Consider the following 11,273-nt stretch of genomic DNA (forward strand, 5'->3'; position numbering starts at 1 on the left):
CGCTTACCCGCTTACGTCACGCACGACTCTAAGATGGAGTCCGTTGAATTTGAGTGAATAGGGCTTTGAGTACACGACTTTTGCCCGCCTGTTGGACTTTTTATTCTGTGAAGTTCGATAAATAAATTAATTGTAAATTATGTGATATTCTCAAAAAAATTGACGTAACTTAGATTTTTAATGACCTTCAACTGCCATTAAAAACAAATATAAGAAAAAAAAATCCTTTATTTAGATTAACATTAAAAAAACTAACGCTATTACTGTGCATACCTAGTAGTTTCTGACGCAACTCCTATGTTTCCTTTCAGACTATGTTGTACATCTATGCCAAATTTCAGCATGATCCGTTAAGCTCTTTTGTTCCTTCTAACAAACATCGACCTAAATATTAGTATGTATAATAAGTTCTCATAAATAATAAAGTAAAATACTAAGAAAAATATAATTGTGAATAAAAAGAGGCCAATAATCTAACCCTATGTTCAATTTTCCTTTTTCAGTCATTCAAACATTACTATACTCGTATAATGCCAGTTCCATTATAGTTACCTGAAAATTACAATTGATTATATAAACTCACTTCTACAATTATAACTTCTAATTAATTCGTCGCTAAAGTAAAGAAAACCTAGTTCATTACTTTTTTCATATTAAAATATAGTACCTGGATGACCGAGCTTTGCTCGGATTTTTTTTTTAAATTTTGTTTTTTGGAAATTATATTTAAGTACGTATTACTAATAAAATGATGAAATATGAATAATATTTTTCGATCTTACCGATAGAAAAAGTTAAGTTTATGTTTAAGTTGATTATCGATAAAACACGAATAAAATGACATTTTCTAAAAATGATTCCTAGCTAGATCGATTTATCGCCCCCGAAACCCTCTATATACTAAATTTTATGAAAATCGTTGGAGCCGATTCCAATTATATATGTGTCATTTAAAGATATAAGATATGTAGGTATTATTTACCTTTTACTCTTTAAAACTTTAAAAAGCTAAAGCACGTCTGCACCACAACTTGATAGGAAATTTAATACGTCCCGAAACAAATGACTGTTATTAAATTAATTTTACGACTTTCATATGTTTTACGATTTTAATAAATTAACGACGAAAAAGCGTCAACGTTTTCTATTAATATACGGGCTTTCTAGCCGACTTCCAAAAAGGAGGCTATCAATTCGTCTGTATGTTTTTATATCAACAGTATTCAAGTAACTTTAAATATGTCAAGTATGTAAAATGCACTTACCAAAGTATTTTGTATGAAGACGCGATCTCTTTTTTGCCACTTAATACTGTAGCAATATTTTATTCCTTACACTAAAGTCTATGTAATATTATCAGTCTACCCACAAATCAAATATGTTTTCATTATTTACTCTTTTAAAAGGAAACATAGAGTAGGCAGAATATATTTTGGTTTTGAAGATTATATTTATTTTCAGACTGTTTTTTAATCTACATTTTAATACGATACAAAGAAAAACTACCTAAGTAACGAAAAAACTTCATATTTTATCTTTTGTACATCTTGTTTATATCGAAATTATTAAACTAATTTAGTTTACATTTTGTTCAGTAACTTGATAACGGTACTGAAAACTGTTCGCCTTTAATCTGTGTTGCGTGAAACGATATGATAATTTTGTTCATGAGTTTAAAGAAAATTCTTTTAGTCATTCTTTTACTTATACTGATTATAGAAGTCGAATGTTTTAACATTTACTTAGATTTGATTTCGCCGAAATAGCGAAGTGACCACTGTCCATATACATTTACAGACTGTTTGTGGACTTCTAACTCCGCTAGTTAAGTAAGTTGTTTTTTTGAAGAAGTTGATAAGTTTTTCCATCTGATTCAAAATCATTCAAAGGACTAAACACGAAATAGGCCACACGTAGATTGTATGAACGTATATTTAAAGGTCTAACTTTAGGTTTGTTTGTAAATTTTTGTTGTTATTTATTGTTTAATTGGTTTGCAAAATAAGTACGGGACAGGGATATGACCACACTTATGCAATGACAGTCTGTAGTCTATGCTCCATCAACCAAAGAGTATCAACTAACAATGTGACAGCAAGATGACACTTACATTCCATTTTACGGTTTGCTTATCTCCTCAAGGATATGTCATAAATGAAAAGCGCTCAAGCTGAGCTTTGTAAATAACTATACTGTTAGCTATTCAGATATGTTGGTAGTAAATTACAATTAGTTGCGAGCCCCGCCAGGTCCTGCTAAATCTATGCCTCATTTAGAGATGTAATGAGTTCTTAATAACCACGAACCCATCTAACACGCATCCAGTTCACCAAACCCAGTCTGGATAATTTCAGTCTGGCATAATCTATATTGTTAATCCAATTTTATTTATATACCAACATTATATGAAAATAAATCTTACGCGCGTGTTAATGCCTGAACACACAGCGATCAATTGAAGCGAATTGTTAGCTCTCATAGTTTCACACGAGGGCGGACAATTAAGGTAGATTAGTAGATAGTGCAAACAACACACTTATACTGACAATATAGTTATGTGTCTCGGCGTTGTCAGTTGAAATAATAGCAGTACTGCGTTGTTCTACTGCAATGGTTCACTGCTATGCCCTCGTGTGAATAGCATAAAGCTCTAAAATCGATTACGGCTCGGTTTATTTTGCCTGTCGGCTAACACCTGTGCTCCATCCGCACCAACCGATATAGATGCTATCATTGCGCGCTGATCGCCTCTGTTTACTCGATACGAGAATCGATGTGTAACGAATGTGATGTTATTCGATATTTATTTAAGTTTACCCACTCTATAACGCGCTACGTAGCTATATGTTTAACATGTGCGCCGCGGCTGCCGATACTGGCTGGAAAAGCACAAACGCAAGGATATTATCATGTTATATCTTTTAAAGTTTATAATCTACATCTACCTAAGATCTAAATGCTCGTAGGGATACATCGATTCGATACAAAGATATGTTGTGTTAATAATAGAAGGTAAAGACTGTAACAATAGCTTTTATAAGATTGATAGATTTAAAAAATGAAGTCAATTAAATAATAAATGCTAATTAAAACTTAATCGCTTTACATAACCCACCTAATTTCTTGCACATATTAATGCCTATATTGCTCGTGTTTATGTTTAAGAAAGGTGAATGGGTAATCTCCGGTGCTCAGGACACGGGCCTCGCTAAGTACTGATCGGATGAACATAAATCAGCGTAGTTTGGCGCGCGTCGAACCGGCCAGCGTAAACCGGCCGTCATTAGGATCAAAAGATTTGCCATGGAACGTATTGCGCGACCACACACGTGCAATGCCTCAAACTCTCGACCGCTCGTTGAATTATAACTGTAATCATTTATTTCCCAGCCAAATAATATTCTAATATATCGTGTAATCTCCGAATTCCCCCTCAAACACTTTTCTTGTGGGAAAACAAACAATTTCGACATATTGGGAGCACATTACGCGAATACGAATGTGTAATAAATTGCAATATGAAATTCTCGGGACAAATGACGTTTGTTTGTTTTACGTTTTATTTCATTTTAAATTATATTTTAAAATCTAGCTTTTAATGTCATTATTAAAGTCGGTAATGTGTAAAAGAGATTGATATTAAGCGATCCGAGTCATTACTAAAAACTTTTGATTCGTGACTATTTGTTCGTGGAATAGATTGTTTGTTAATTTCTTGAAAATTATCATATTTAGTTTCGACTTGAATCCATTTAATATTAAACATCATTAGTACAATGTGTACGACATAAAGTCACCTTGGGAGCTGCAACCAACTGCTACTGAATTGAAAATCATTATAATGGCTATAAAAATACAATTAACAAACAGAATGATTTGGTATCAAACATGACTTTATTGGAATCAATTAATCAAGTTAATTTACAACACTAGCGAATGTGGAATCGAATGTAGGAGCGGGTGCATCGGGTATATACGATAGCTATTTCTAATCGACGCTCAGAAATAAAGTCCGTGGAGATTTATTACAACTCTACATGTCATGTATATCACTGTCCTTTTTGCTAATGGATAAAAAATGCAATCGTCTGTCTGTACATTTCGGTACACATAAAAAATACAAAAAACTCAAACTGTTTTTTTTTCATTGATGTACCTTATACATAAACTTGGTTATGTCCTGAAAATTAGAGCGAGTGCGATTTGTGTAACCGTCTGTTTCCACTATAAAACACACAAGTGACATACTGTCATCCTACTCGTTTTCGTTTAAAAAACTGTGATAAAAATCCTTTTTTCAATCTAACACGTTTAAAGAGAGACAAAGTCGCGTGCGTCCACTAGTATCAGTATAAAACGATAGTAAATCCCGGGTCGTCCACCGAGCTACGCGCACACAATTAGGCGGCCCAATTCGAGTCAACATAAGTAGCTTTAAGCAAACAAACTGAATAACATCCTTTCGGGAGCGATGAACGTCGACCACTCATAGTATACATTGACCGCCTTTATTTATAATCGAAGCACAAAATCACATTTCATTCACTCTATTACTAATTATTTTTTATATGGCAAATGTATGAACTGTTAATATTTTTTTCTCATCTAGACATTTAACAGAGTGTGTCTACTTGTACACAAACAAAATCCATCAATGTCAGTCTCTCAAAGGAATCTAGACAAATAAATAAATCTTTTTTGATCCACAAAATTTTACTAACACTTAGCACTCTGCCAGGAGGCTGAGTTCACTCCACGGGATTGATAGGTGAGGATCTGTTTTCCAGGAGGTAGTGGGTTTCCTAAATCTAAGTCTTAAATAGGTATCTAGAATTATACAGTATGCATGTATGTGAGTGTGTTCGTGCGTATGTAGGTGTTTTTTTTATTTTTTAATTACTGAAAGGTTTTTCTTTGTTCACAATTAAGTTTTAGCAGCAATTGTGTAATATATTTCTAATATGCAAACGAGTTGTTATAAATAGGTGTTGCGACGTTTAAATTAAATTATTTAATATTAATTTTCAACATTTAAATGTAATGTTTAAAATAAAAGTAAAATTATAAATAAAAGATTAATGAATTGTAAATAAATGCATATCGAGAAAGCGCATACGCTGAGATAAAACACACATAAATATGTGGAATAAAGGAAAAAAAGTGAATTGATTGCCTCCTCCCGTACGTAAACATGTCCGCCGCCATGCGCCCTCGTAAACTGTAAGCGGATATTTTAACAGCATCGATATTTAATATTTATTGCGACACAGACATCCAATATCGACGTACGATTTACAACTACAACCACTCAATAATTGATTAGAAGTTCCTTGTAATTACCCCAAGTGTAATTAAATACTTCATTGTTTTATATTTTTATACGTACTTTTATAATTTTAGAAAAACGACTTACGAGTACACCGAATCCCTAATTTTCAGATACATTTTTCCAATAAAAAAATATTTAGAAAAAATTACAGTCGGGATGAATCTGTTTATAGTTATATTATAGAGAGAAAAGATTTAATTATTTAATGACAGATAAATTAGGAAACTCCTGTACCTATTATAAGATTTTAACCGATATTTTTTTTTCCGTCAGAGTACATTTTCGCCTAATATTTTTCACGACACAACCTACTACAACTTTAGTAGTGCTCTACCAAAGTCGTAGTGTGATGTAGTGGAATCCTAAATGATGACATTATAGAGATGACGAAGGAAAAATCGCAGTTGAGTTCTCCACTAAGGAATGTAGAAAATAACTATAATATTAGTGTTATAATTTCCCGGTTGGTAGAAACGTTTAGGTGTAACAGTTACCAGTTACCAGAACGTATTAGTCAGGTTTCTCACCTCGAGCTTACATATTGTTAGTGGGCATTTAAAACGGTGTAAAGCGAAGGCGATAAATCCGGCGCGGGACGCCTACGACCCTTCAAACACGTATTAATATTTAATTGTAGGCGCGATATCATCACGGAGCATAACTAACTGTTAATAAACTGTATTGTTGACGTGAATTATCCTCATAACTCCGCTCAACGAGGCAAGTTAACCCCCGGGAGGGTATTCTCAAACTATTCGACATTCATATATTTAATACGTTACGTAAATCGATATCGTAGACATATCATTTGTAGAATAGGACATGTATGTCCGTATTAGAACGCGGCCTGTCTTAGCGTGAGTTTCAATTGCTGCTACACCTCTAAAAACTTATCTTTCTCATGCTCTTTGAAAGACACAGAGATAACGATATGTTTTTTTACAGGTGTTGTACAGTGGAAACTCACGGTTATGAGGGGATAGGAAGGATAGGAAGCTGGTACGTCTCACTCATCAGGAGAAACACAAAAGCATAAATATCTACTTCCGCGGACTACGTTTCTTTGAGATCCTGCTGCAATAGTTATAGTGTATTTAAACACTTTTCTACAGGAAAGTATCGATACACAGTTATTAATAATTTTAAAATCTGCTTTATTACAACAATACTAACCAAATAAGGCAATAAGTGATGTAGATTAATAATGAATTATTATTATGTTTTAAGCAAAGACTATATTCGATTCTCAAATATTTTATAACAGATAAAAAAATGATTTACGTAGCTCATAAATTCAATTTATGCACGTTTCCTCACTGTTCAAGAACGAATAAAATGCTAATATGGTCTGAGAATCTATATTTTTTTATAGATAAAGTTTTATTTATAGAAATATTGTAAAATCACCACTCGATCACGAATGCAAATGAATCAATATTTAATACTAATGACAGCTAGATATAGACAAATAATATGACCACGAAATATTTGCCGTTCCTGTTTAAAAAAAAATCAGATACACTAGCACTCTCTCTCTCTCTCTGTCTCTCTCTCTCTCTGCCTAGCGTGCATACCACAAGGTGGTAGGGTCAGCTTTCCTGATCAGTCTTTTCCACTTGGCTCTGTCCACATCTTCTGAGACTAGCTTAAATTGTGTGAGAGAGGGAGAGTAGAAAATATACTATAAATATACTGTTCTCATTTAAAACTTTAATATTTTTAAAATAAATATTGATGCCAGAATAAGTACCCTACACAGTCAGAGTATGTCGCCTCGGGTAAATCTCGTACCCAATAAATGTTATAAATAATAAAGTATCGTGTTAGCTTGCCACAGATACAATAACAACTTATACTATCTGTTATAAGTTGGGGTAATAAAAAATAAATACGTTCGTATGTCGAAGTAACCGTAGATCACTTTTATTGGTTCTTGTAAATAAAAAGAGCAAGTATCCGGTGTGATCAGACCTAAAGTGTTGTCATATATTTATTATAATTAGCCCGCGGCCGGCGGTGCTCCGCTCAGAGATCGTGTGGCGAGACCATCAAATACTTAAACTGTTTATTAAGAACTAATAATATTTGCATAATCATGTTCAGAAACTATCGTCTATATGAAATTTAATATTAATCGCCCATTAAAATTGGAAATTAGCCGTAACGTTCAGGTTATTGTGATATTCGACTTTGATAGTTTATTCTATTGATTATGTATGATTTAGAATCATTAGTTTTGCGCTATGATTATATTTTGACATGTTTAAATAGAAAATTATTAAATTTAATTGGTCATATCAAATCATTAAAGTTAAAAACTTTATAGACAATTAATACGTATGTTTCCCACAAGATTTAGAATTTTATTTTTATATAACTTAACGGATTTTTTTAAACTACTGCAAGATACCTCTTACGGTTTTGTTATGACGCCTGAAAATGTTTGTAAAAACAAACATGTAGGTTACTTTCAGCTCGAATTACCCGTCGGCAAAACCTTTCGGAGTTTAACCGCCTAGCCACGCAACCTTTAGGTTCTGAGGAAACTACTTTAGAAAGCCTTTTTTTCAGTTACTAGCAACTGACCGCTTAAGTGAACCAAACCGTACGGTTACGTATTTATTGTGTTTATTAAGAGTTCTTTCATTACAAAAGACAATAAAACATTACTCCAAACAAACAATATCGATTATTTTAAAGCTACACTCACATTTAGTTTAATAAAAACAAAACATAAAAGTAAGACTAATCGAGCTGATAACAAGGGCTTTATGACTCTTATCTGTCAAATAAGAGCCGTAAAGGTGTAGGTATCGTGTAGAATTGCAAAAAAGAATTATGGAAGCGGCAAAGGCTTGGTTTAGCGCTGCACGGCGTGGCTCTGCGCGACTAAATCACAATAAAAGTCCAGCAAGACGCCTGCGTGGCCGCGGAGGCTCTGCCTGGAATTATGATTGCCGCAGGACGGCCGTAAACATCACACTGCTTTGTATGGTGTGTCCTCTTTATACTTATAATTTTTATTATACGTACGATTATATTTAAGATTTTACACAATACTGATACGCTCATTGGACTTGAATTTGGGACTACGGATTCCATTTATAAACAAAAAAGAGATTAACTATGAAATTAATAATTTAAAGAAATTTCGAAACCACAACACCAAGATTCACAGATCAATGGTCTTATAATTTACATTTGTATTAGATAAAAATGTACTAAACAATTACAAAACATAAATTACAAGTGTTTTGATACCAATAACTTGTTCGATTACATTAAAATATATTTGATGGGGCATTTGTATCGGAAATGGGACGTTTAAAGAGTAAGGTAATGGTGGCCCTACATGGCAGTGGTGGGGTAGGGGCAAGGGGGGAAGAAGGGGGAGCGTGGTGTCCCGCGCAGCGTGCGATAAGGCAGGCCGCCGCGGGGTCCCTAGACCCCCAACATGGTTCAACCGCAGATTATGTTAGTATGGACATACCAACTATCACACCTTAAATTGTTATTAGGTCCTAAACTTTTTACTCTTCATTTCCCCTTTTTTAATGAAAAATAGAAATTGCTTTGTCTAAATTATTGTTTTCATTGTTCGTTAAGATGTAATTACCTACCAAAAGTATAAAAACAATAACAGTTTCGAACACAATAATATCGACGTTTATTTCGTGTAATATAAATTAGCTTAATATTTACAAAGTCATGTCCACACTATACTGTCTTTGCATTGAGGTCCGGTGCACCGTGTAAATAATAATTAATTTTATTGTAAATGCTTATATTTTATTGCGGGATTTGTCAACAGAGTGCGCGATGTATTTTGTTGGCTGAGATATTTATTGTTGGTTACTTAACGTAATGCTTAAATGGCCACACTGGCGTACGTGAATGAGGCAACACAGGAACATTAGTTCGCATTTGATTGGATATCTAAAATTTATTATCTTTGCAGCTGTTTCTAACATTGATGTTAGAAACCTTTCATTCTGTATCTAAAACATAGTTCTGTTATATACGATTATTAAATAACGTACATTTATTGTTTTTATTACAGCCTATTTTTATAATCAAGAATAAAACGAAAGCTCATATTTGTTAGAATAGCTTTTACCAATAAAGTCTGGCTGTGTAAATAAAAAGTTTTACCTTAAAATTATTATACGTATCAAGCTGAAAATAAAGTACATAACTGAATATAGTCTACACCTTTTTATCAGATGATACGAAGCGTAATAAACAACAAATAATTTCTGATACTAGAATTATATATAATAATTAACTAGCGGACCCGACAGACGTTGTCCTGTCTACACGTCTTTAATTTGAATAAATTAATATGAAGTTAATATTTGATGTAAATTGTTAATCTAAACCATTCCCAGATCCCCTTGAACACACCCAATTCATCAAAATCGGTCCAGTCGTTTGAGAGAAGTTCAGTGACATACACACTCACAGAAGAATTATATATATAAAGATTTACCTTGACATCAGTTTATATACGTCGTTAGGCTTGTCCACCATTACTCCAACAGTAGCTTATTAGCAAATATATTAGCATACATCGTCGCACATCGTTCACAAACAGCGGTATGCTAACTCTGAATATAATGTATTAGGTCTGGTTTCGCCCCCGGTTTACTCCGCCATGTGAGCATATCTTACATAAAGCCCATTAGAATATCTATAGCTAATTCATGACTTGTAGGACTTTGTTGTAAATATGTCACTTCGGTATTCATAAGGCTAACATTTACCGACAAAATAAATCAATACACGAACTACCTAACATTATTTTTTACGTCGAAAATTTTGATCTAATCTCACTGAATTTTTTCCAAATTAAAACAGATAAGGAAAATTGCATATGAAAAGTCTCAGGATTTGTCTATGTACTACATTTATATTGTTAAATCCTATCGCTTTAGTGGTATTTTAAGTATTAAGTATAGTTTTCTTCACACAAGGTGACCATGATAATGTAACCAATATGGGAAATATTTTAGAGGAATTCATAACATGTATTTGTGATTAAAAAATACTACACAATAAACATAGTTCAAGGACAACTTTTATTTTTGGAAAATACATTTTCAAAATACAAAAAAAAAGTAATTACTTGATGGCCATCAAGGCAAATAAGGTACAGTCAAAACAAAAAGCAAGAACAATTCGTTACCAATTCTGACGAACTTAAACCGTATCGTAAGGAAGTTAGTTCTATATATTTAAACTTGTGGTCACCCTACATGCGACAGCTTGCATCGTTCGACTGTAAGGAATCGCGATGAGTTCTTTTACGAGGCGATTTCGATTCAAATTCAATTTAGTTTAGAGAGTCGTCAATCGTAAACCTTTGACCCAAACGCCCCCACTCAGTCTTATCTTACTGCCTGATACTGGTATTTATTGATTGCAATAAAACACTTCAATTGTAATTGCAAAGGTACGGAAAAACGGACTTAGATCTGTTATTTTGCAGTATCGGGTCAATAAGTTATTTCAAAGCACAATATTTATTACAAAAAAAGTTAAAAATTGAATATAAATAATGCTAAAAAGTTGTGCAGTTCCCAGCGTAATAAAGCAATCGCTGCGAGCCGTCATCGTCACCGACATGTGTAGTGTGTACAGGCCCTTATCTTACAGCCACCGGCGACGCAGCCGGGTCCTACTGTTTGTTAAACTAAGCTTTAGTTAAACGCGGATTAAAAAGTCACAGATAGTTTGTCTATTAATACTTTAAATATGAAACTACTCCTGTAATTTTTAACCACCTTGTCACTCACTTGGTGTTTTTACGTCTTCTTTTGAGTTCTCTTTCCATTTTTTCTCTTCTTCGGCAGTTGGTGTTCATAGTCTTATTAGATTAGTACTTGACGTATACTATTCTTAAAAAAATATGAAGTCATACAACTATTATATGTATACAAAAAAA

Source organism: Papilio xuthus, unplaced genomic scaffold (genome assembly GCF_000836235.2).
Source record: "Papilio xuthus unplaced genomic scaffold, Pxut_1.1 DF826938.1, whole genome shotgun sequence".
In the NCBI taxonomy this organism is placed as follows: domain Eukaryota; kingdom Metazoa; phylum Arthropoda; class Insecta; order Lepidoptera; family Papilionidae; genus Papilio; species Papilio xuthus.